The sequence below is a fragment of the Gavia stellata genome, chromosome 28 (assembly GCF_030936135.1).
Source record: "Gavia stellata isolate bGavSte3 chromosome 28, bGavSte3.hap2, whole genome shotgun sequence".
Lineage (NCBI taxonomy): Eukaryota > Metazoa > Chordata > Aves > Gaviiformes > Gaviidae > Gavia > Gavia stellata.
In genome coordinates, this window is record NC_082621.1 from 6,740,466 (window position 1) to 6,767,792 (window position 27,327).

Here is a 27,327-nt window from a genome sequence, read left to right on the forward strand (position 1 = left end):
GATGGGAACTGGGAGTGTGTGAGGGCCCTGGTGCGTGGCCTGGCCAGGCTGAATTCAACATCAGCCTGTGAGTCGCCTTAGCCCTGCACAGCTGTGTAACTGCTGGGCTGTGCAGGGAACTGTTTTGGGGGGTGGAGGTTGTACAGGTGACCTGCCCTTGCTACCCTTGCCGTTGGGTGCAGGCCATGCCCCCTCATTCTGGGGATGAGTAGGAGGATGAGTGGGAGAAGGTCTGGGGCTGTTTTGAAGGCTTTTCCTCACATCACTCCCACCTGGGCATCCTGTGGAGTACTGTGTCAGGACGAGGCCAAGAAACCCTTTTGCCTCTGCCCAGTTTCTACCTCCTGGTTCAGCAGGTGCCTTTGAAACACTCATGGCCAGGTGACAGACTCATGGCTGGCTGCTCCTCACATGTCCCTGTGCTCTGATTCCTCCCAACCCTCTCTCCCAGGTGCACCTCCAGCCTCAAGACATGTCCTGCTATGACCAGTGCCTGCCATGCCTGCCATGCCAGCCCTGTGGCCTGACCCCGCTGGCCAACAGCTGCAATGAGCCCTGTGCCAGGCAATGCCATAATTCCACTGTTGGCATCGAGCTCCCTCCCATGGGGGTGACCCTTCCTGGCCCCATGCTCAGCTCCTTCCCACGCAACACCATTCCATCCAACTTCTGATGGAGCCTCTTTTCCCAGAACAGGGCTGTCCAAAGCACGAGGAAGTCCCTTCAGCACAAGCTTGTGAGCTGCTGACCTCTCAGAGCCTCCAACATCACTTGGCTCCTCTCTAGGGGACAGCAGTGGTCACGCTTCCCTTCTGCAGGACATGCTCTGAGGCCCAGGGGCTGTATCTGAGCAGATATGCCAGAATAGAGAGCCTGATGCCCACTGGCTTTGGAGGAGCTGAGGATGTCTTCCTCAGCTCCAAGGGACAGTAACTGGAAGGGACCCACTGCTCTGTGTCCCATCCTCCCCTTCCTCTGGGAATGATGAAAGGTTCGCTTGCACCCCTTACGCCCCACCACCCAAGGCAATGCCTTTCTTTGTTGACAATATGAGACAATGTCCACCAAGAAAAGGATTATGTGGAGGCAGAAGCTGGGATGCAGAAAACTTTAATGACTCTGAGGTGGGAAACGAGTTCACCTGTAGAGGAGGCGGCCAGTGCAGGGAGAGCACCAGCAGCTGCAGAAAGTCTGCCCATCACCCATGGTGCAGATCCCACTGGGCATCCAGCTGCCTGCCCCATGGAGGGAGGGGGCCAGCAGATGCCTCAGGTTGGCTCTGGGGTTCTTAGGGCAAGAAAGAGATGGGATAAAGTGGAAGGCAAGGTAGTTAGACTTTGGCCATGTTTTCAGAGAGCCTCAGCAGCCCTCCTTTGAAAGGGCAGCACTGAATGCTCAGCTTCTCTGAAATCAATGGCCAGCAGTTCTGTCCTCAGTCCAGTATTAGCTTCTAGATTCCTGGGGATCCTTGTCTGGGCTGCCACCAGTGGCTTTAGCAGGGGGGACACCTTCTGCCACAGTAGCGGCTGGAAATGCCAGAGAGGTCACAGCAGCCAGAGGTGATGGGCACTCCATCACAGCTGAGGATGCTGCCAACAGCAGCGGAGGTGGAGGATCCTACAATGGTGTTCTGTGGAAAGGAGCTGAGGATGGGGCCAGGCAGGGCCACCACCACGGGAGAGGGCTGGATGACGACGGTGGAGTTCTGGCACTGCCTGACACAGGGCTCATTGCAGCTGTTGGCCAGCGGGGTCGGGCCACAGGGCCGGCATGGCAGGCACTGGTCGTAGCAGGACATGTCTCGAGGCTGGAGGTGCACCTGGGAGAGAGGGTTGGGAGGAATCAGAGCACAGGGACATGTGAGCAGCAGCCCACCACAAGTCTGTCACCTAGCCATGAGTGTTAGAAAGGCACCTGCTGAGCCAGGAGGTAGAACCTGGGCAGAAAAGCAAAAGGGTTTCTTGGCCTCATCCTGACACACTACTGCAAAGTGTTGCCAGGCTCAACGAGGCTGCTGATTACCTCTTTAAAGAAAGCCCCCTCAGCCAAGTTCCGGACACTCTCTGAGTCAGGTTTTCACCCTTCTTCCCCCTCTCAAGCACTACCACGACCCAGCATAGGATGGAGGAACACACAAAAGCAGAAAACGGGCATGGGGAGAGGGCTTCATACTCATCTGGTTCCCAAGGAGGAGGTGAGAGAAGTGAATGAGGCAGTGAGGAGTTGGGCTGGCTTTTATGATGGCCCTGACCCACCCCAGGCCCAGAGGTAGCTTCTATGGAAGTGGCAATTTTCTAAGGTGCTCATGATGAACGAAAAACATCCCAGCTAATGACATGTGCTGAGTGGTTGTTTTCCCGATGCCACCTTTTCATTTCCTGGCTTATGCCGTACCCATTCCTTCATGGAGGCTTCTTCTGAGTGCTGGGATTGAGAGGCCCCAGGATTTCAGGGGCAGGAATGCGTCAGTACCCACAGAAGCCTCAGCTCAAGTGCCGGATGGGTGCAGTACAGGCAAGGGGTGTTGACCTGGGGCAAACTGGTGGGGTTGCCTGTGGACACGTTGACAGGAAGGGGCCCTGCAGTCCTTGCATGGTCACCCAAAGGCTTCTTTCTCTGAGGACATGCCATGTCTTTCTCTTTCCCTCCCTAACCAACACAGTCACTCCATTGATTACTTGTACAGTGCAGGTGGACTGCACTGCTGGGTTTCATAGACTCCTCATCTTTTACTCATGAAACTAAGCAACCGTCCCCAAACTTTGGATATCGAGGACTGCAAAGGCTATTTTCCCCCATTTTTCAACACTGCTGAAAACCAAAGTTATGTCAGCCCTCTTCTACCGCTGGGAAATTATGGGGTGGACAGCATGATGCCTGAAGAGAAAAATCACTTCTTGGCATGGCACACAGATAATCAGGGGAAGACTTTTGCCTTGCAAAACACCTGAGTTACCATTGCCTACAAGATGTAAAAATTTTGAGGGAGATCTCTAGTTTGCTTAAGTGTTGCCAACCTGATCCTCTCCCTGCAAGAGTACATCTCCCTTGCTCTAGACTTCCTCCCTGGTTTCAAGGACCTGGGTTTCCTAAAGATTGATCTTGCTCTTCTAGACTGAGGCAAAGGCAGCATTCAGTGCCTCACCCTTTCCATGTCCTGTGTTGTCAGGCTGTGCAGCAGCAGAGAAGGCCCAATCATTCAGCTGTGGGACCACATTTCCCCCAGCCTTCCTTTTGTTACCTGTGTCCTTGCAGAAGCCCTTCTTGTTGCCTTTGACATCCATTGCCAGATTCAGTTCCAGTGGCGCTTTGGCTTTCCTAACCTCATCCCTGCATGCTTAGAGAGTGTCTCTGTACTCCACTTTACCCGTCCATGCTTCCACCTCTTGTACGCTTCCTTCTTGTGTTTTGGTTTTGCCAGGATCTCCTTGTTCATCCATGCAGGCCTCCTGGCATGCTTGCCTGACTTTCTGCTCATTGGGATGGACTGCTCTTGAGCTTGGAGGAGGTGGCCCTTGGATATTAAACAGCTTTCCTGGGCCCCTCTGGCCTCCAGGGCCATATCTCAGGGCACTCTTCCAAGCAGCCATTTAAAGAGAAGGAAGTGTGCTCTCCTACAGTCCAGGGTTGTGAGCTTGTAGTTAGCCTCCTTGCTCTTCTCAGGATCCTGAACTCCACCATTTCGTGGTCACTGCAGCCCAGGCTGACTTTGATCTGCACATCCCCAACAAGCCCTTCCTGCTTGGTGCATATGAGGTCCAGCAGAAGATCTGTTCACATCAGATCCTCTATCACTCGGGTGATGAAGTTGTCATTCGTGCACTCCAGGAACCTCCTGGCTTGCTTACGTCCTGCTGTGTTGTCCCTCCAGCAGATATTGGGGTGGTTGACGTTCCCCATGAGGACCAAGTCCTGTGAATGTGAGGCTGCTCCTATCTGCCTCTAGAAGGCCTCATCCACTGGTACTTTCTGGCCAGGCGGCCTGTGGCAGACACCCACCACAATGTCACCATTACCTTTCTTCTCTGTAATGCTTACACAAAGGCTCTCCGTTGGCACATCACCCATCCCCAGGCAGAGCTCCATGCAATTCAACTGCTCCCTCACAGAAGGGGAAGTCCCACTCCTCGTCTTCCCAGCCTGTCCTTCAAAAAGGGCCTGTATCCCTCCATTGCAACACTCCGGACACGGGAGCCATCCCACCCTGTCTCCGTGACCCCAACGTGACTGTAGCCCTGCAACTGCACACAGATCTCTAACTCCTCGTCTTTATTCCCCATACTGCGTGCATTAGTGTACAGGCACTTGACTGAGGCACCCCAGCGTGTTGACTTCCTAGAAAGGGTTTTGGGGACTTCTCCACAGTGAGGCCTTGTAGGCACTTCCCTGCTTACATGCAACTGCTAGAGGTGACCCCACTTCAGCCCTGTTTTCTTGTTCTGGTGATCCCTTCCTGGCACATCACCCCAGGCCCTTTGCTCATCAACTGTGTCCATCACTCCCTCACAGGGCTGCAGGTTACTCTCTCCCTCCCCCGTCATTCTGAGCTTGAAGCCCTCCTTACCAGGTCAGCCATACTACTGCAAAGGTAACTTTGCCCCACCCGGTGAGGTGGATCCCACCTCTCCTGAGCAGACGCTGATTGGCAAACGGTCCCATGGTTGTAGGACCTAAACCCCTGTCGCCAGCTCCACTTCCACAGCCAATTGTTGACCTGCATTATCAGTGTCCTCCTCCTCACACCCTTTCCCCTCACCACCACTGCTGAGGACAACAGCCCCTGGGGCCCCATGCCCTTGACTACCCTCCTGCAGAGCTCTGTAATCACTTTTGGTATTGTCCAGGTTTCCCCTGTGCCCACAAGGAATAACTGTGGGGGGTAGTAGTCAGAGAGAAAAGTGAGCTTTAGCAGTCCCTCCACAACATCTGGGATCCAGGCCCCTGGCAGGCAGCAAACCTCTCTAGATGATAGGCCAGGTTGGCAGATCGGTGCCTCTGTCCCCTGCAGCAGAGAGTCACGCACAAGGATCACTCACTGCTTCTTCCTGGTGGCCGTGCGTGGTTTAGGGTCAGGTGGGCCACATCCTTTGCTTCAAGGCATATCTGGTTCCTCTTTAACTTTGAGGGCAGTGAACCTGTTTTGGAGTAGTAAGCCCTTAGGTGGGGCAGGAGCCTTCCGCTTGGTGCCAGTAGTCACCAGCTTCCATCCTGGGGTTGTCCCCTGGAATCTGCTTTGGAGGGCTTGGGAATCCACGAGTGGTGTTCAGTTTTGAAGAACAACCTTCTAAAAGCACAGGAGCAGGCATTCCATTGTGTCTCAAGTTCAGCAAGTGGGGCAGATGACCAGTGCGGCTGAACAGGAAACTCCTCTTGGAACTCAAGAGGAAAAAGAAATTGTACGGTCTCTGGAAGGAAGGTCAGGCTTCGCAGGAAGATTACAGAGCTGTCGTTTGCATATGCAGGGAGATGACAGGAAAGGCCAAAGCTCAATTAGAGTTGAAATCAGCCAGTATTGTGTCAGACAACAAGAAAGGCTTTTTGAAGAGTGTTAATAGCAAGAGGAGGTCTAAAGAAAACATTGGACTGATACTTGACGAAGATGGTCACCTAACTAACAGGGATGGAGAAATAGCGGAGGCATTCAGTGCTTTTTTTGCCTCATTCTTTAATAATACTGGCAGACCTTGGGCTGCCCAGTATCAGTTGTATCAGCTGAATGTTCATAAGTCCATGGGGCCAGATGGGGTTCATGCCCGAGTACTGCATCAGCTGGTGGATGTTACAGCAGGACCCCTCTCGATTATCTGCCAAGGGTCTATGGAGTCTGGGAGGTCCCTGCTGACTGGAAGCTAGCCAACGTTATTCCAGTTTACAAGAAGGGCATGAGGGAAGACCCAGGAAGCTACAGACCAGTTAGTCTCACCTCAGTTCCTGCAAAAATTATGGAGAAGATCATACTGGGTGCTACTGAAAGGCATTTAAAGAACAATGCAATCATCAGGCACAGACAACATGATCTCACAAAGGGAAAGTGCTGTTGAACTAATTTGATAGCCTTCTATGATAAGGTCACCCACGTAGTGGATGAAGGGAAGGTGGTGGATGTAGGTTTTCTGGATTTTAGTGAGGCTTTTGATAGTGTCCCTCACAGCATCCTTCTGGACAAGTTGTCCAACTGTTGGATGAGCAGGTACACGGTGCGCTGGGTGAAGAACTGGCTAAAGGGCAGGGCTCAAAGGGTTGTAGTAAATGAGGCTACTTCTGGCTGGTGACCAGTCACCAGCTGTGTTCCTCAGGGCTCAATTCTAGGGCCAGGTCTGTTCAATAATTTTATCACTGATCTGGAAGCAGGAGTTGAAGTCACCATGAGCAATTTTGCTGATGATACCAGAGTGGGAGGTGCTGCTGAGTCTGTTGAGGGACAAGAGGCCTTGCAGAGGGATCTAGATAGTTTGGAACACCGGGCAATCATCAATGGCATGAAATGTAATAAGACCAAATGACAGATATTGCATGTTGGATGGACTAACACCGGACACAAGTATAACCTGGGAGAGGAGTGGCTGGAGAGCAGCCCTGCAGAAAGGGATCTGTGGGTGCTAGTTGACAGTAGGCTCAATAGGAGTCAGCAGGGTGTCCTGGCACCCAAGAGGGCAAACCGCATCCTGGGGTGCGTCAAAAACAGTATAAGCAGCCAGTCAAGAGCGGTGATTATCATGCTGTATTTAGTGCTGGTGTGGCCTCATCTTGAATACTGTGTGCAGTGCTGGGCCTCACAATTTAATAAGAACGTGAAGGTACTTGAATGCATCCAGAGGAGGGCACCAAAGCTGGTGAGAGGACTGGAAGGTATGTCCTATAAGGAGCAGCTAAGGACACTGGGTTTGTCTAGTTTGGCAAAAGGAGGCTGAGGGGCAACCTCATGGCTCTCTACAGCTTCCTAAGGAGGGGAAGTGGAGTGGGAGGTGCCGATCACTACTCCCTGGTATCCAATGACCGGACACATGGGAATGGTTCAAAGCTGCATCATGGGAGGTTCAAATTTGTCATTAGGAAGCACTTCTTTACCAAGAGAGTGGTCAAACACTGGAACAGGCTTCGTAGAGAGGTGGTCGTTGTCCCATGGCTGTCAGTGTTTAAGAGGCATTTGGACAAAGCCCTTAATAACATGCTTTAACTTTTGGTCAGCCCTGAAGTGGTCAGGCGGTTGGGCTAGAAGACCATTGTAGGTCCCTTGCAACTGAAATATTCTTTTCTCTTCCTTCCCTTCCCCTTGCCCAGAGGTTGCACTTACCTTAATGTTATGGGGAGACACTGCCAGCTTCTCCACTGCATTTGGGGTCTGGGGCTCATCAAGCTGCTGTGTCTCAGGGAAAATCCTACCTCCCTTTCACCTGCTCTGATGCTGTGCAGCTGGCTCACTTGCAACTGCTTGCTGACTGACAAATGCCAGCTGCTTGCTGTCTGTTATGCCTGAGAATATTCTGTGGTGTTACAGTTGCTGGCACCCGCTGTATCAGGAAGTGCTCTGGAAATACCCGTTTAGCAAATTTGTGGAGGACTTAAGTTTTGCTCTTCTGCTTGGCTTTTGGTAAAACAGAGATGGACTATGTGGAAAAAATGTATCTGGTGCCTGCAAATCAGCTGGAGCGGGTACGGGTGCTGTGCTGAAGGGTGATAGGGCTGCATGGGGAAAGGGTCCCTGCTGCCTATGCCCAGGCATGCAGACCATGGCCCCAAAATCGGGTGATGGAGGGGAGGGGCAGGTGGAGTAGGGATTGTGGGCCATCCCCAAAACTATTCACCCATTCTCAAATCCAGCCATCCTTTGGCAACATACTCTCGCATATTCTCACATCATCTTCACAGCTCCAGCCAAAGCAAGAGCACCACTCTTCCCCAAGGGCTTGTGGGACTGCTGACCTCCCTGGGGCCTCCCACATGCTCACAGTTCCTCTCTGGAAGACAGCAGTTGTCAGGATTCCTGTTCATATGGTGTGCTCCAGGGCCAGGGGGCTATTTCTGAGCAGAGACGCAGCAAGGCAAGGACTAATGGCCATTGGCTGTGGAGTAACTAGGGATGTCTTCCTCAGCCTCAAGAGGCAATCCCTGAAAGAGGACTTGCTGCAGTTTGTCCCGCCCTCCAATGCCTCTAGGAGTGATGAAGGGTCCTCCTGTGCCCCCAACTAATGCCCCTCCAAAGCAAGGTCTTTCTCCCTCAGCAGTCAGTGCGCAGATGGAAAGACCACCTAAGGGACACAGGCAGGGTTGCAGCAATTTTTTAATGAGTCGAAAGAGGGAAATGAAGTCACTCCAAGTGACGGTCCCCAATGCAGGGAGGAGGAGGAGCAGCCAAGACTCTGTTCCCCTTTTCCTGTTGACCTGCCTCACAGAAGGAGACAGGCTAGCAGGTGACTCCAGGCTGGTTTCTGGGGTCCTCACAGCAAGCTCTGAGGGGAGCACAAGAATACAAAGAAAAGAGAGAAAAAGGGTGATTGGAAGACAGGAAAGTTAGACATTGGCCATGTTTTCAGAAGGCCCAGGCTGCCCCTTCCAGTCTGCCCTTGCAGGACAAGCCAGAGATGGTCAGCTGCTCCTAAAACAATGGCACAGAGTTTGATCCTGTGTCAAGCAGCATTTTCTGAGTTCCTGGGGGTCCTTATCTGAGGCCGTTGCCAGCATCTTTAGCAGGGGGGGCACCTCCTGCCGCAGTAGCGGCTAGTGATGCAGGAGAGGTCACAGCAGCCAGAGGTGATGGGGACTCCATCACAGCTGAGGATGCTGCCAACAGCAGCGGAGGTGGAGGATCCCACAACGGTGTTCTGCGGGAAGGAGCTGAGGATGGGACCAGGCAGCGTCACCACCACGGGAGAGGGCTGGATGACGACGGTGGAGTTCTGGCACTGCCTGACACAGGGCTCATTGCAGCTGTTGGCCAGCGGGGTTGGGCCGCAGGGCTGGCAGGGCTGGCAGGGCTGGCACTGGTCGTAGCAGGACATGTCTTGGGGCCTGAGGTGCACCTGGGAGAGAAGGCAGGAAGGAAGGAAAACATGGGCATGCATGAGGAGCAGCCTGTCACCACACCATGAGGGAACCAAAGAACATGCAGGCCGGGAGGTGGAGGCTGTGCAGAGACATATGAGGGCTTCTTGGCCTTGTCATACCAGGGCCCCAAAAGGTCTACTAGCTCCTATGCAGCTATGCCTAGTCCCTGAGTCCAGAAGCCACCTCAGTATAGTCCCAGCTTCCTTCCATGTCTAACCTTCTCCCCACTTCCCTCTCCCTTGACAAGCAGCCCCAAGATCTGGCATAGAACAAACCTGGAATCAGCTGAGAGGTCCACTGAAGTGAGACCTCCTTTTAGAGACAGCAGAGAAGGAGACGGGGCTTCAGACTCACCTGACTCCCAGGGAGAAGGAGGCAAGAGAAGTGGATGAGAGAGCAAGGAGCTGGGCTGGCTTTTATCATGGCCCTTTACTGCCCCAGGCTGCCAGAGGCATTCCTTGTGGAGGTGATTATTTCCTGACAAGCTCACCTTGAATGCAAAACATCCCAGCTAATGCTATGGGCTGTGTTTTGGCTTCCTGAATTGCTGTCTTCTCATTTCCTGCTTTATGCCAGGCACATTCCCTGCTGAAGGCAGCTTTTCCGTGACAGGATGAGAGGCCCAAGCATTTCTGGAGCAAAACATGTCAGCGTGGGCACAGGTCTCGTCTCACATACTGGAGGAGTCGAGTAAAGGACATTCAAGATAGACTAAATATCTGGTGTAGATGACTCACATACACACACGCACACAAAAATCTAGACCTCTAGTCACCTAGAGTTAATTGAGAAGCCTCAAGACACCTAAAGAGAGTCTGTCTACACTGACCAGGGATACTGCACAGGTGTTGGGCTTGACGGAGTTATCTTCTGCATGTCCTTTGTCCAAGGGTTCAGCATGGCTGAGGGAAGACTTATCTGCGCTCGGAGAGAGCGGGAGATGCAGCTGATGACAGTAACATGCCCAGCTTGAGCCCATTCACCCCCACAAAAGCCCTTTCCCTGCTCTCTGTCCATCCCTGAGTACCGTGGACATGGATATGGGCCTTAGCCATGGGATAGAGGTGTTTGTAGGCTCTGGTAGCACAGCCTGTGGGTTCACTTCTGATCACATTATGAAGGAAGCCATGCACACGTGACCAGGTATGCAGGCCCTGCGGTGAGCTTATGCTAGCTGGGGAGTTCAGAGGCCACCATTGGTCAATTGCGGAATCAGTGTCTCCAGAAAGATGATTCGTCCGATTTGCCGTGCACGTCTGCTTTAGGATGGGCTAAGTCCCATGTGTGAGCTGATGTCTCTTCACTGACTGTGGGAGGAGCCTGTAGAGTCTGTCAGAGCGGGTCCAGAGGGGGGCCAGGAAAATGCTCAGAGGGCTGGAACACCTCTCCTATGAAGAAAGGCTGAGAGAGGTAGGGTTGTTCAGCCTGGAGAGGAGAAGGCTCTGAGGAGGCCTTCTTGAGGCCTTTCAATACTTCAAGGGGGCTTATAAGAAAGGCAGAGAAAGACATTTTACCAGGGCCTGTAGTGGCAGGAAAAGGGGCAATGGCTTTAAACTGAAAGTGGGTAGATTTAGGGTGGACATAAGGAAGAATTTTTTTCCCATGACGGTGGTGAGACACTGGAAGAGGTTGCCCATAGACATTGTGGATACCCCATCGTGGGAAGTGTTCAAGGTCAGGTTAGATGGGGCTTTGAGAAACCTGATCTGGTTGTGAGAGATGTCCCTGCTCACAGCAGGGGGATTGGACTAGATGGTCTTTCAAGGACCCTTCCAACCCAAACAATTCTATGTGATTCTATGATTCTACGATTATGGGTATTTTGCTGAGAACAAAGATGACTCTGTGAGTTCCTTCCCTCCAGCACAGTGAGTTTGGGCTGAAAGAACCTCTACACGAGGATGTCTTTGGAATCTGAGTTGGTCCCACAGGGCTGGAAGGACCTATCTGCTGAAGGGATCTTGATCCATTTCACTCACAACCCCTTAATTACCTATATTTACTAAGACTGAGATGCAAAGCATGGCACGGAAGTCAGAAGAGAATCCCTCTCCTTCCAGAGCTCATTTGGACAGCGTGCATGGCAGGAGAGGGTGTGGCAGCACTGGCAGCTTTGGCTTCTGTCCCCAGTGTGCCCTCTTGGAAGAGTGAGGACTGCTGCTCAGGAGTGGAAGGTGATTGTCAAGGGGAGGCAAGAGTGTCTTAACTAGGGAGGAGGAGTTTAAAGGAGGGAGGGAGGGGGAGGTCTACCATAGGCTGAAGAGGAGGTTTGGCACAAGGGGTAGAAGAGGTATGCCCAGGGGACAGCATGGCAGGGGAGGCTCTCACACTTCCCCCATGGCACAGGTGGTGGTGTAGTTACAAGTGTGCTATGCACCTCCTGCTCAAGAACAGGAAGCAGATGATGCCTTCTTCAGGCACCCGGGGAAAGCCTCACAGTCACAGGCCCTGGTACTCGTGGGTGACTTTGACCACCACAGTGTCTGCTGCAGGACCAAAATGGCTGGGCACAAGCAAATCAGGACATGCCTGGGGCATATGGAAGACAAATTTTTGATGCAGGCAATCCATGAACAGACTAGGAGAGAGGCTCTCTTGGACCTGCTACACACAGATGAGGAAGAACTATTGGATGATGTAAAATTCAGGGGCAGCCTTGCCTGCCGTGACCAGGAGACTGCAGAGCTTAAGATCCTCAGAGGACTGACCAAGACAAACAGGATGACTACTGCCCCGGACTTCAGAAGAGCAGATCTTAGTCTCTTCAGGGACCTACCTGCTTGGCAAGATGCCATGGGAAAATGGCCTGGAGTGCAGAGTCCCAGGAGAGCACAAAGATGGTCTTCTGCAATGTGAAGAATATAGCACAGGTGGAGTGGAAACTAGCAAGGGAGGTGAAGGGAATCAAGAAAGGTATCTGTGAGCCTATTAGCAGCAAAAGGAGAAGAAGAAGAACCAAGGAGCTCTTACTACTATTTGGACAGGCACAAGTTTATGGGATCACTTGGGATGCATCCAAGAGTGTTTAAGGAGCTGACTAGACAGCCTCTATTCAGTCTCTGGAAAGAAGACGTAGCAAATACTCTCAAAAGCCTTTCCTAAACTCAGGAAAGGCAAGAAGGGGATTGGGAGCAGCTCACCTGGGCTTACTGAGGGCAAATCATGCCTCACCAACCTCATTGCTTTCTATGAGGAGGTGACTGGCACTGTAAGGAAGGGGAGGGGCACTGGCTGTGATGTACCTTGACTTTAGCAAGGTCTTTGGCGTACCCTCATGGGTGCACACATATGCACAGCTATACGCACACAGAGATATGCACACTCACAGATATATGTGCTGGGGGGGAATTTTTATTGCACCCCTTGAGGCAAATTAAACACATGCTTTTCCTTAGATACAACAAGGAACCCAAACACTAAATGATCAATGTATGGGACAGAGTCCTACCACCATAAGCAGTTCTACAGGAAGTCTGGAAGATGTGTCAGGAGCCAATTCCTTATATACACTGGCACCAGCACCAGTCCTGTGAGCAGTTGCATGGGGCACTTCAGCCTGGCATTGGGTCTATCCCCCAGCACCAGCTCTGCTGCCCAAAGGTGGCCACTGAGCATTCACATTGCAGGATTGCTGCAAGACAATGCTGCAGCTCTTTCTTATCTCCTCACCAAGGGAAACTGCACTCCCTTACAGGGAGTCCTTCTGTCTCTGGCATCCCTACTGCCAGCCACTTTAACCCCTTCTGCATTTGGGCCTTCTTGCCCTCTGTGGCACATCATTCCTTGGTCACAAATGACCACTGCAGAGCAGTTCCAATTTGAATTTCCCCTTCAGTGCACACACAGAGTCACACACACACGGGCACAACCACACACGTGAGCTTACACGCACCCAAAGAGCAACTCATACGTGTGCACTTGTAAAGAGGTGTGTGCACACACATTTCCAAAGGAGCCCATGTGCGTACCAACATGCTCAGCCACCCCCCATACCAACATGTACGCACAGTTATTCGGACCTGCTTACACATATGCTTGCTCCTGCACACATGCATTTGCATACTGATATACATGCATGCTCCTCTACACAGAAGTACACACACAAAAGCACACATCTACACACACCTATGCCCACACAATTACGTATATGCAGACCGGTCACACATACTCATGCCCTTCTGCATGAAGGCACGTGCATGTGTTAAACACATACACACTCATGGATGCAATTGCCCAAACACACACACACAGAGAACATTTGGGCACACGCACGTTTGCACGGGTATTACCATAGGCCTACGCAAATGCACACATGAGCACAGCCAGATGAACATGTACGTGAGCACGCTCATGCACACGCACCACAGAGAACCAGGACTCGCGACACCAGCTCTCAGCCCCTCTACATGATTCTAGGCAAGTCCTTCAGACCCTGCAGTTAAGGCAATGAATCAGTCACTGGCCACACCCATCAGCTTTAGTGAACTCAAGGGTTTGGTAGTGGCTCAGACAGCTGTTTTCTCACTGTAAGACAGAGAGAAACCACAGCAGAGTCAGAGCTGTCATGGCCTTTCCAGACATTGAGCCTCTCCACGTCTCAAGTCTGTCTGTGAAGGATAATATAAAAACTAGAGAACGTCCCCATTGCTGAAGCCCCTCCAAGAATTCCCATATTCCAAGTGAAAGAGAAAAAATCCTGCAGTGTTAGAAGATCCCACCTGTCTTAGTGATCTCCTCAAGGGTCTGGGACCAGCCCCTGCCCTTGCAAAGGGAGCAGTGCCACAGTGACACACTCATGTGACAGCAGAAGGTTGTCTGTCTGGGACAAGCCAGACTCCCCTCAGGCTACAGACACTGAGGCTGGGACATCAGAAGTGATGTAGTAGTGAACCTGTCCCTAGACTCACTTTATGGTAAACACCCTCTCTTCCAAAGGCAGAGAAATGCAGAAACAACATTAATTTAGGGAGCAGCTGAAAAAAGGGGTTGGCTACCCTGTGAATGTTCATGGTTTCTTTTTCCCCCTGGTTTTAATTGATGGGCTGGCCTTTTTTCTTCCTGTGTTTTGCATGCAGGTGCAGCTGGTGTAATTGCCTGCAGAGAGAGGGAGCTGCCTGCAGCCTCCTCTGTCACCATGAGCTGGTTGAGTTTGTCTTGCAGCGTAGGTTCCTATACACAAAACATTTTCTGCACATAATACTACGAGCATAACGACAGTGTATTAGGTTGACCTGGCAAGGTTTTGGTAGTGGAGGGGCTGCAGGGCTGGCTTCTGTGAGGAGATGCCAGAAGCTGCCCTCATGTCCGACAGAGCCAGCAACAGTTGGCTCCAAGATGGACCCGTCGCTGGCCAAAGCTGAGCCAAGCAGCAACATTGGTAGTGCCTCTGTGATAACACATTTAAGAAGGGGTGAAAACTGGTGTGCAGCAGCTGCAAGAGAGGAGTGAGAAAATGTGAGCAAAACAACTCTGCAGCCACCAAGGTCCGTGAAGAAGGAGTGGGAGGAGGCGCTTTAAGTACCAGAGCAGAGATTCCTCTGCAGCCATGGAGAAGACAATGGTGACAGAGGTCGTCCCCTTGCAGCCCACGGAGGTCCACGATGGAGCAGATATCCACTCTGCAGCCCATGGAGGACCTCATGCCGCAGCAGGTGGAGATGCCCTGAAGGAAGCTGCAACCCATGGAGAAGCCGAGCTGGACCAATCTCCTGACAGAAACTGTGGCCCATGGAGAGAAGCCGATGCTGGAGCAGGTTTTCTAGCAGGACCTCTGGCCCCACGGGGCACCCATGCTGGAGCAGTGCGCTCTTGAAGGACTGCAGCCCATGGAAAGGACCCATGCTGGAGCAGTTTGTGAAGAACTGCAGCCTGTGGGATGAACCCCACGCTGAAGCAAGGGAAGAGCCTGAGGAGGAAGGAGGAGCAGAGAAAACGTGCAATGAACTGATCGCAATCCCCACTTGCTTTCCCCTTGTCCCGCTCACTCCTCTTCTACAAGGAAATTGCAGATGGTATTACCATTGAGAAGGACCTGAGGTACCCTTTCCCCTTGTGCCGCTCGCTCGGCAGGGAGGAGGTAGAGAAGTTGGGAGTGAAGCTGAGCCCAGGGGAAGGGAAGGCTTTGGGGAAGGCTGCTCCAATCAGGGCACAGCACACCACGTAGATCCTGCCCATGAAAGTGTTGCCCCGTTTTGGTCAGCCAAGCTTTCAGAGGATTTTCATAAAATAAAGCAGCTCTATTCATCATTTCTCCTGTCAAGCAGAAATGCCATTCACATGACAGCTTCTTAGTGCACTTTAGACACAGGCAGGGACACCCAGGTAGTGTAATCACTGGCACCGAGCAGGAGCTGCCTACAGCCTCATTGGTTACAATCAGCCCTCTGAGTTTGGCCTCTGGCCAAGGGGTTTGCGCAGCACAACACAGGCCTGAAGGCCAAGCTCTGCATGTAGCACAGCACAGCAGAGGCCAGGGCCTCTTCAGGTTATCTGTCACATGGATCACTAACTCTTTGATGTATTGTCATCTTTGGGTTATGTCGTGGTTTAAGCCCAGCTGGCAACTAAGCACCACACAGCCGCTCACTCACTCCCCCCAGGTGGGGTGGGGGAGAGAACCAGAAGAGTAAAAGTGAGAAAACTCATGGGCTGAGATAAAAACAGTTTAATAGGTAGAGCAAAGAACACCGCGCGGAGAAGCAAAGCGAAAGAAGGAATTCATTCACCACTTCCCATCGGCAGGCAGGTGTTCAGCTATCTGCAGGGAAGCAGGGCTCTATCACACGTAGCGGTTGCTCGGGAAGACAAACGCCATTACTCCGAATGTCCCCACCTTCCTTCTTCCTCCCCCGGCTTTATATACTGAGCATGATGTCATATGGTATGGAATATCCCTTTGGTCAGTTGGGGTCAGCTGTCCCGGCTGTGTCCCCTCCCATCTTCCCGTGCACCCCCAGCCCACTCACCGGTGGGGTGGTGTGAGGAGCAGAAAAGGCATTGGTGCTGTGTGAGCCCTGCTCAGCCGTAACTAAAACATTCCTGCTTTATCAACATTGTTTCCAGCCCAAATCCAAAACACAGCCCCATACAATCCAAAACACAGCCCCATACTAGCTGCTATGAAGAAAGTTAACCCCATCCTAGCCAAAACCAGCACATTCTCCACCCTTTATTCCATACCATTTACATCATGTTCAGGTCTCACACCATCCAAAATGTTCTCATTCCCTATCATCACCCTTCCCATCCTTTGATATAGTACACAGATATCCTTCCCTTAGTCTATGGACCACCCCGGTGAAATATTTGTAAAATGTCCATAAATGTCCATTGAGTTCATGTAGTCCATAACTTCGGGCTCCATCTGTTATGGTGGTCACTCAGGAGAGAAGAGGTGTTGTATTGCATGGAGTTATTGGGCACCACAGCTAGCTCAGGTCGGGTCACTGCTGCACTTGCACTGCTTCTTGTAAGGCTTGTTCTCCATTGGTTCAGGTGGTTCCTGCTATAGTAATTCCTGTAACATATAACTCAAATTATGGATTAGTTTCACCCAGAATTTAATTACCTTGCGGTACACACTGGACTTCCCCATTCTTCTGCATTACCCACCAAGTGCAACCAGGTCCTTGAGCAAAAACAACCCTGTGAATAGGTTTACCTTTTCCTGAGGAAGGAATAACCCAGACTGTTTTTCCCAGCAAGTTCCTTATATGTACTACGGGAATCTTATCTCCTTCCACAGTGTGCAGGGGCTTTGATTGGGCAGGGCCAGGTCGACTGGCAGAGCCTCTAGTGTTAACTAGCCAAGTGGCTTCTGCTAAATGTGTATCCCAATGCTTGAATGTCCCAGCACCCATTGCTTTCAGTGTAGTTTTTAATATTGCGTTGTATCGTTCAATTTTCCCGGAGGCTGGTGCATGGTAGGGGATGTGATACACCCAGTCAATGCCATGCTCCTTGGCCCAGGTGTTAATGAGGTTGTTTCGGAAATGAGTCCCGTTGTCTGATTCAATTCTTTCAGGGGTGCCGTGTCGCCATAAAATTTGCTTTTCAAGGCCCAAGATAGTGTTCCGGGCAGTGGCATGGGTCACGGGGTATGTTTCCATCCATCTGGTAGTTGCTTCCACCATTGTAAGCACATGCTGCTTCCCGTGGCGGGTTCGTGGTAGTGTGATATAATCAACCTGCCAGGCTTCCCCGTATTGATATTTCAGCCATCGTCCTCTATACCAAAAAGGCTTCAGCCGCTTAGCTTGTTTGATTATGGCACATGTTTCACATTCATGGATAACCTGTGCAATGGCATCAATAGTCAAGTCCACCCCTCGATCGCGAGCCCATTTGTATGTTGCATCCCTTCCTAAATGTCCTGATGTGTCATGGGCCCATCGAGCTATAAATAGCTCACCCTTATGTTCCCAATCCAGATCCACCTGAGCCACTTCAATTCTAGCAGCTTGGTCCACCCGCTCATTGTTTCGATGTTCTTCAGTGGCACGACTCTTGGGTATGTGAGCATCTACATGACATACTTTTACAACCAGGTTCTCTAGCCGACCAGCAATATCTTGCCATAATTCAGCAGCCCAGATGGGCTTACCTCTGCGCTGCCAGTTGCTCTGTTTCCATTGCTGTAGCCACCCCCACAGGGCATTTGCCACCATCCATGAGTCAGTATAGAGATAAAGGACTGGCCATTTCCTTCGTTCAGCAATATCTAAAGCCAGCTGAATGGCTTTCACCTCTGCAAACTGACTTGATTCACCTTGTCCTTCAGCAGTTTCTGCAACTTGTCGCGTAGGACTCCACACAGCAGCTTTCCACCTTCGATGTTTTCCCACAATACGACAGGATCCATCTGTACTCAGGGCATATTGCTTCTCAGTCTCTGATAATTCATTATACAGAGGGGCCTCTTCAGCACGAGTCACCTCCTCTGGTGACACTCCAAAGTTTCGGCCCTCTGGCCAGTCCACTATCATTTCCAGGATTCCCGGGCGGTCGGGGTTTCCCATCCGAGCTCGTTGCGTTATCAGTGTAACCCACTTACTCCATGTAGCATCAGTTGCGTGATGCGTAGAGGGGATCTTCCCTTTGAACATCCAGCCCAGCACAGGCAATCGAGGGGCCAAAAGGAGCTGTGCTTCAGTACCAACTACTTCCGAAGCAGCTCGAATTCCTTCATATGCTGCTAATATTTCTTTTTCAGTTGGAGTGTAACGGGCTTCAGATCCCCTATATCCCCGGCTCCAAAACCCTAGAGGTCGACCTCGAGTCTCCCCAGGTGCTTTCTGCCAGAGGCTCCAGGTGCGGCCGTTATCCCCAGCTGAGGTGTAAAGTACATTTTTCACATCTTGTCCTGTCCGGACTGGCCCAAGCGCTACTGCACGAACTATCTCCTGTTTAATTTGTTCAAAGGCTTGCTGCTGCTCAGGGCCCCATTCAAAGTCGTTCTTCTTCCGGATCACTCGATAGAGAGGGCTTACGATCAGACTATAACCTGGAATATGCATTCTCCAGAAACCCACAACACCTAAGAAAGCTTGTGTTTCCTTTTTGTTAGTTGGTGGAGACATGGCTGTTATTTTATTGATCACATCCATTGGGATATGACGACGCCCATCCTGCCATTTTATTCCTAAAAACGGAATTTCCTGTGCAGGCCCTTTGACCTTACTTCGTTTTATAGCAAAACCAGCTTTCAGGAGAATCTGGATTATTCTTCTCCCCTTCTCAAACACTTCCTCCGCTGTGTTGCCCCACACAATGATGTCATCAATATACTGCAGGTGTTCGGGAGCTTCGCCTTGTTCCAGTGCACTCTGTATCAACCCATGACAAATGGTAGGACTATGTTTCCACCCCTGGGGCAGTCGATTCCAGATGTACTGGATACCCCTCCATGTGAAAGCAAACTGTGGCCTGCACTCTGCTGCCAGAGGGATCGAGAAAAACGCATTGGCGATATCTATTGTTGCATACCATTTGGCAGCCTTTGACTCCAGTTCATACTGAAGTTCTAGCATGTCTGGTACGGCAGCACTCAGTGGCGTTGTGACTTCATTCAGGCCTCGATAGTCCACTGTTAACCGCCACTCTCCGTTAGATTTTTGCACAGGCCATATGGGACTATTAAAGGGTGAATGAGTCTTACTGATCACTCCTTGACTTTCCAGTTGATGGATCAAGTTGTGGATGGGAACCAGGGAGTCTCGATTGGTGCGATATTGTTGCTGATGCACTGTCATGGTAGCAATTGGCACCTGCTGTTCTTTAACTTGCAGCAACCCCACCACAGAAGGATCCTCTGAGAGACCAGGCAAGCTAGACAGCTGTTTAATTTCCTCTGTATTCAAAGCAGCTATACCAAAAGCCCATCGATACCCTTTTGGGTCTCTGAAGTACCCTCTCTTGAGATAGTCTATGCCAAGGATGCATGGAGCCTCTGGACCAGTCACAATAGGGTGCTTTTGCCACTCATTCCCAGTTAGGCTTAATTCAGCCTCCAACACAGACAGTTCTTGGGATCCCCCTGTCACTCCAGAAATACAGATGGATTCCGCCCCCTTGTAATCTGATGGAATTAGAGTACACTGTGCACCGGTATCCACTAGAGCTTTATACTCCTGTGGGGCTGATGTGCCAGGCCATCGAATCCACACAGTCCAGTAAACTCGGTTGTCCCTTTCCTCCGCCTGGCCGAAGGCAGGGCCCCTCTATTCCTGGTCTGAGTCTTCATTACTTGTTTTTTGTACATGCATAACAGAAGTCCCTTCATCAGGATCAAAAGTACCGTCAGCCCTTCTACTTTGTCCAACAGACACTGGAGCAGTCATTTTTCTGGACAGATGCTTTTTAGCTGTTGTTTTTCCTTGCAATTCCTGCACCCGAGCTTCTAGTCTCCAGGTAGGTTGACCATCCCACTTCCTCATGTCCTCCCCCTGGTCACGCAGGAAGAACCACAGGGTTGCACGTGGTGTGCGCCACCGGTAACCTTTCGCCTGAACAGGGAAAAGCTGACTCTTAATAGCCGAGGCTTTGGTTGGAGTGGATGAGGAAAACCTACCCTTCCCAGCTTGCTCAAACATGTTTTGAGTCAGTCTGTGTCTGTCCACAGCCGAGACACAAGCACACATGGAGGGAGCAAGGTTATCTTCGTATTCTCGGAGTTGCCTGGCCAGTTCATCTATAGTTGGTGCCTCAATGTCTGTCCAGTTCATTATCGCCAGGGTGTGGGTGTAAGACGTTGCTGCATTTCTCACAAACTTGCGCCACATGGACCGTGTGCATTGGATTTCATCCGGGTCTTTGCATGCCTGGTCATTATAGATTACCTCCAACACGGCTAATTCCCTTAGATACTGGATGCCCCCCTCAATGTTGGTCCATTTCCTTCGAGAGTTTGCGAGTTCTTCCTTGAAAGGATACCTGTCCTTCACACTTGAGAGGAGTCGCTGCCAAAGACTGAGGACTCCTGCCTTTTTTCCAATACCTTTGTCAATGGCCTTGTCCTTAGCAAGCGATCCCAGCTGCCGGGCTTCCTTACCCTCCAATTCCTGACTACTGGCCCCAATATCCCAGCATCGAAGTAACCAGCTGAGAATTAGCTCACCTGGTTGACGGCTGAAATCTTTTCGCATATCTCGTAGCTCACTTAGGGATAGGGAGCGGGTGGTTTCCGTTTCATTGATTTTCTCAGTATCTTGGTCCTGTTCCTGTGGCTGCTCTGCTGCAGAAGAGGCTGCCTCTTCTTATTCTTTTTCCCTCTTAGGAGAAGCTTCTTCATCCCTTACTAAACGAGCTGATTTCGGCTTCCACTGTTTCTTTTTAGTTACAGGGGCGACGGATACAGTGCCTGATTTATTTCCCCTCTCTTCTCCCTGAGGGTGCTGCATAGTATCAAGCAGTGTTTGGTAGATGTTGGCCAGGGCCCAGCACAGCGCGGTAAGTTGTGCCTCTCTGGAGTAGCCATGGCATTTTTTTTTCAAACATTCTACCACTTCATCAGGATCCTGTAATTGTTCAGGGGTGAAAGTCCAGATCATTGGAGGTGAGAAGTTCTTTAGATACCTGCCCATATTCTCCCACATGCCGTGCCACCCATGACCATACTCTCGTGGAACCTGGGTCATATTCCTAAATTGCTTGTTGACCTTAGAGAAAACTGAAGCAATATGTCTAAGGAATATCAATAGAAGTCTTTTAACTGCCCAAGGATGTTCAAGGTACTGAGAGGTCATTGTCATGTGGGAGACAACATCACAGAAGAAGGAAGCAAGGGTGCTGTTCTGTATTTCTTCCACAAAAAAACTCTCAGAAGAAGGAGTATAATTGTTAAGTATCTCCACGAGATGGTACCCAAAATACAGTAATGGCTTCAGCACAGAGACCAAACACCAGATTACCCAGCTCAAGGTCAACGTTTTAAAAACAAATCTTCCAGGCAAAATGTCACTAATAACTGCAGAGCACAGCATACTGAAAAAGCGCAGGCCAATCTTTAACAGATACAGCAAAAAGAAGACCATGGTGCAAATTAAACAGACTAATGTTGACCTATAACTTTTAAAGGATAGAAGTTCTGTTGAATCTGTTATTATCTCGAACCCTTCGTGCCCCACGTTGGGCGCCAAAAAGGACTGTCGTGGTTTAAGCCCAGCTGGCAACTAAGCACCACACAGCCGCTCACTCACTCCCCCCAGGTGGGGTGGGGGAGAGAACCAGAAGAGTAAAAGTGAGAAAACTCGTGGGCTGAGATAAAAACAGTTTAATAGGTAGAGCAAAGAACACCGCGCGGAGAAGCAAAGCGAAAGAAGGAATTCATTCACCACTTCCCATCGGCAGGCAGGTGTTCAGCTATCTGCAGGGAAGCAGGGCTCTATCACGCGTAGCGGTTGCTCGGGAAGACAAACGCCATTACTCCGAATGTCCCCACCTTCCTTCTTCCTCCCCCGGCTTTATATACTGAGCATGATGTCATATGGTATGGAATATCCCTTTGGTCAGTTGCGGTCAGCTGTCCCGGCTGTGTCCCCTCCCAACTTCCCGTGCACCCCCAGCCCACTCACCGGTGGGGTGGTGTGAGGAGCAGAAAAGGCGTTGGTGCTGTGTGAGCCCTGCTCAGCCGTAACTAAAACATTCCTGCTTTATCAACATTGTTTCCAGCCCAAATCCAAAACACAGCCCCATACAATCCAAAACACAGCCCCATACTAGCTGCTATGAAGAAAGTTAACCCCATCCCAGCCAAAACCAGCACAGGTTAGGATCATGGCACCCTGCCAGTAGTTTCCTTCATGTGAACAAATACCAGCTCTTGAACCTGCTCAGAGCAGCTTTTGCATCCTTGTTTCTTAAGGTGTAAATCAAGGGGCTGAGCATGGGAGTAACAACGATTTAAAGAACAGCCACTGCTCTGCTTAGTGACCCTTTTGAGGGGGCTGCCATGCAGGTGAAGACACCTGGGCCATGGAAACCGGCCACAGCAGTGAAATGGGAAGCATGGGTTGAGACAGCTCAGTGCCTGCCTTCTGCACAGCGGATTTAAATCACCATGAAAAGCAAACATGCTCTAGCAACAATACCCTTTAGTTTGAAGTGTAAAATTGGCATAGAGCCCGTGCCCTTTTCCTAGCTTTCTAAGATCTCTTCAGCTGGGCAGCCAAACTAGAGGTCATGCCAAGAACCAGTGCTTTGGCCAAAGGGCTACTCATCTGTCAGAAGAAATGCCATCCCTCCCTCTTCTACAAGGAAACTACAGATGGTATTACCATTGAGAAGGACCTGAGTACCTTCTGCTTATTACAAAGTTTAGTGCAGTAGGGTTAAGAAGTCCAACTGTGCTGCTTTTGTTGAGGGTTATTAATAGAATGACTAGGGAAAAGAGACATGCAAGTGAAACGCCCTTATAAAGCTTTTGGCCTTCAGTCATTCTGAGATATGCTTCATGAGCCCTAATTCCCTCTTGATGGAGGACATGGGTGTGGCGATTTCAATCCTTCCACTTGTACACTTTTGTCAAGACATCTGGATTTTCATGCAGGAAATAGGCTATGAGACTGTAGTAGCTGCCAAGAGACATTTCCACCCATGAGAAGGGATGAGAAAAATCCTCTGAAAAACAATCCTCTTCCCCCAGAACAGCAGCCAATTCCTGAGCACAAACTCTCTGGGGGGACCAATGAAGCAGTCAAGAGCTCTGCACCCTCCCGCAGCTCTCTTGGGATGTGCACCCAGTACCCTCGTCCTTGCTGATCTTCATGTTCTCCTGCGTGCTCTGTATCAGAGCAATTTGCTCTCCCTCAGAAACACACTGTTTCACTGTCCCCATGTCTGTGCTGACTGCCCTCAGCTCCCGCATGCTCAGCTCCAATTTCCAGCCTCAACACATTCAGCAGCGTAGGCGACTTTTCCCTGCTACTCTGGCCCATGGCTGCTGGCTGTGGGCCCCAGATGGGATGGTGGAGGGAACAAGAAGGTGGAGTAGCAGCTACGGACCATCCCAAAGGCCGTTCCCTGCTTTACCACTCTTGCCATTCTGCAAAGGAAATCACCTTCCAGAGCCTCACACCCACGCCCTGCCACCTGAGCAAAGCTCTAGCCATAGCAAGAGCAATGCCCTTCCTCTAGAGATCATAAGGCTGATGAACCCTCAGGGCCTCCTGCCTTTCTGGTCATTTGTGGGCAGAGCCACAGTAAGACAAGGCCTGATGGTCCCTGGCAGCAGAGTAGCCAAGGATGTCTTCCCTAGCTCCCAAGGATCTTGCTTAAAGGAGGAGCCGCTGCAGAGTGTCCCAACCTCCCATTCCTCTGTAAATGGAGAAGGGTCTCCTTGTGCCCGCACCCCTTTCCAACCCTGAGCAACAGCTTTCTCCTTTGTCAGCTTGGGAAGTGTCCACACAGGGAAGGACCACACGGAGGCCAGGCTAGAATGCAGCAGAACTTTAATGAGTCAAAAGAGGGGAAGAAAATTACTCCGAGTGGAGGAGAGCAATGCAGGGAGCCCTGGGGGAAGCAAGAGTCTGCGGTCCTTGGCTGTGGAGAAGTTCCTGCATGATGTCTGCCTGCCTGCCTGCCCCATAGAGGGAGAGGAGACAGATGGTCCCCAGCAGGCTGGCCTTCAGAGAACCTTGTTGTCAAGGAGAACCAAAGGAAACAAGGGAGAAAGAACGGCAAAGCTGTTCAGCTATACTGCAAACACATCCAAAATGTCAATCTTCTGCCCAATAGCATGTTCTGAGTTCCTCGAGGTGTCTCCCTGGGTCTTTCGCAGGATATGTATCAGAGGAGGCACCTTCTGCCACCGTAGCATCTGGAAATGCCAGAGAGATCACAGCAGCCAGAGGTGATGGGCACTCCATCACAGCTGAGGATGCTGCCAACAGCAGCGGAGGTGGAGGATCCCACAACGGTGTTCTGCGGGAAGGAGCTGAGGATGGGTCCAGGCAGGGTCACCACCACGGGAGGGGGCTCGATGACGACGGTGGAGTTCTGGCACTGCCTGACACAGGGCTCATTGCAGCTGTTGGCCAGTGGGGTCGGGCCACAGGGCCGGCATGGCAGGCACGGGTTGTAGCAGGACATGTCTTGGGGCTGGAGGGGAGAAGCAGGGAGGAAACAGAGCACAAGGGTGGGTGAGGAGCAGCGTGGTTCCCTGTCACAAAGGAACCAAGGCCACTGCTGAATGGGCAGCTGGAGGCTGTGCCAGGAGACACAGGGTCTTCATCATCCTACAAGGAGCAGTCTGGCCCAGGGAGGCTCTCTTGTAATTTGTAAACCAAAAAAAGCCCCCTCAACCACATCCCAGCCTCTCTCTAAACACCCCTCCTCCCTGCTTATTTCTCCAGTGGCAAGATGCTCCAAGCCCCAGCACAGGATAGGACAGAGCCAATATTGGCTGAGATGTCCGTCGAGCAGAGATCTCACTTTGGAAGAGGAGAAGAAGGGCCTTCAGACTCACCTGTTCCCAAGGAGAAGGAGGCAAGAGAAGGGGATGAGAGAGCAGGGACTCGGGCTGGCTTTTATACCTGCCCTTCATTGCCGCAGGACCAGAGGCACCCTTTGCAGAGGTAACAATTTTCTGACAAGCTCATCTTGAATGCAAACCATCACGGCTAATGATATGGGCTGTGCTTTGGTTTCCAACACTGCTGCCTTTTCATTTCCACATTTGTGCCATGCCCATCCCCAGTGAAGGCTTCTTCTGAGCTCTGGGATGAAAGGCCCCAGGATTTCTAGGGCACGAATGCAGCAGCGCTGGCAGAAGACTCCGCTCAAGTGCTGGACGGGTCCAGAGCAGGCAAGTGACGTCAGCCTGGGTCACTGTCATCGGACCGTTTGAAGTGCTGTTCTCAGGAAGAAGCTCCAGCCATCCTCAGCTGGATGCCCAAAGGCTCCCGTTCATGAGGACATACTGGATCCTTCTCCCTCCTCAGCTCACCTCAGTGGTCACTTGTTGTTGCCTCCCTAGGTGTGTGCATCGTGCTCCTCTGTTTTGACCCCATCCTGCCTAACACTGCCCAGTCCCCAAGGGTCCTCAGCAGAGTCCATGGTCCGTTGTGTTCCTATGTGTGTTCTTTTCTTGTGCTTGTAAGCAGCCAGGTTTGTGTGGGTGCACGTGGGAGGACAAATTTGTGTATAATTCCATGCTGGTGTGCATGAGCTTGTGTGTGTGTGTGTGTGTGCCTCCTTGTGTGTCCCTCTTCATGAGGGCATGTGCTGCTCATGGCAGGGACACTCTCCAGTGCTCTCTCCATGAGCACCACAGAGCAGCAGATTCCCAGGGTCAGAAGGAGCCTGAGTGCAGCTGAGTGGTAGTGGTACCAGCCTGTTAGAGGTCTGTCTAGGGAAGAGGCACTGAAATGCAGCCCCCGTCTCCCAAGCCCCACTTCTCCTGCCCCTCCAAAGCTCATGCTCTGCTGCTGCCAATCTCAAGCCACAACAAGAACAGCTTAACTCCAGCTTGGATCCTTTGTTTAGTTCAGTGTAACAATAGTGGGAGTGCCTCAGCATGGCTGGAAGTGCCCCCTCCCTGCCTCTCCGGGCCAGGACACAGCTGCTCTCTCCAGTGCTAGAGAGTTCAAAAGGATGGGGTTTGTTTTATGGGCAAGGAGAAAGGCTGAGGAATCCTGCTGACCATGTGCTGGCCATCCCTGAGTGGATCTGGTTCCAGTGCAGTGGTGGTGGTGCCTGGGGTGGGGCACAGCCCTCTCTCATGTCCATGTCAATGCCAAATGTACTTGCGCGGTTGACCAGTGTGATGCTGTGTCAGGCAGAGGCTGAGACCTTGGATCAAACAGGTACTGAATGAAAGGAGCATGAAGCCTGGTCTCACTGTTCTGTGGGTGGAACAACAGACCCTATGGCTTGCACAGTAAAGCCAAAGAACTGACGACTGCTTTGGACTTCAGCTCACAAGGACCTTCATGCTCTCCATTGGAATTTCAGTCTGAGTGCCCAGCACCTGTCTCTGGGAGGGAGGAGATGTGGGATTCCAGGCCATATTCCCCAAAGCCAGCTGCTCTCCCCCATTCACATCCAGAAGAGACCCTCTTTCCAAGAAGGGCTGTGCACAGTGGGTAAATCCCATCTCCCCTCTTGAACGTTTGTCAGCCTGAGCTTAGGACCAACTTGCAGGCAGAGCAGCTGAGGGATTTACCCCTTCCCTTTAGTGACCTTAGTGAAGTCAGTGCCAGGGAGCTCTTCTGGGAGAGCTCAACCAGGGCCTATTCCCCTCTCCATGGAGCTGCTTCTGAGCTGAGGCTCCAGTGTAGTCAAGGGCCAAGCTCATTGCTTTCTCATGAAGTAACAGGCACGGCGCACAAGGGAAGGGCAGGAGAGGTGTGTACCTAGAATTTGGCAAGACCTTTCACAGCCTTTCTCATACTTCCTTTATGACCCTATTAGTGACAAATGGGTTCAGTGATAAGGTGATTGGCAAATTAGCTGGACTACCAGGCTCAGAGAGTTGTGATCTTTTGGTGCAAAGCCCAGCTGGCAGATGCTTATTAGTGTGTAGTCAAAGTGTGGCCAGCAGGTCCAGGAAAATGTCCCTGCCCCTCCAGCCCTTGTGAGACCACAGCTGGAGTACTGTGTCCAGGCCGGGGCTCCCTGGTCCAAGAAGGATATTGACATACTGAAGCAAGACCAACAAAGGCTACCAAGTCGATTAGCGGGCTCACAAACACGACATGCGAGGACAGGCTGAGAGAACAGGACCTGCCCATCTTGAAGAAGAGATGTCTCAGGGGAGACCTTCTTGCTTTCTACAACTGCTTTTTC

At 51.4% G+C, this 27,327-nt stretch overlaps 1 pseudogene; it reads right to left on the bottom strand.

The window, feature by feature from the left end:
* Window positions 1–8,684: 8,684 nt before the first annotated feature.
* The window catches only part of LOC132319397 (feather keratin Cos1-1/Cos1-3/Cos2-1-like), a 33,958-nt pseudogene continuing 15,315 nt past the window's right edge, over window positions 8,685–27,327 (bottom strand).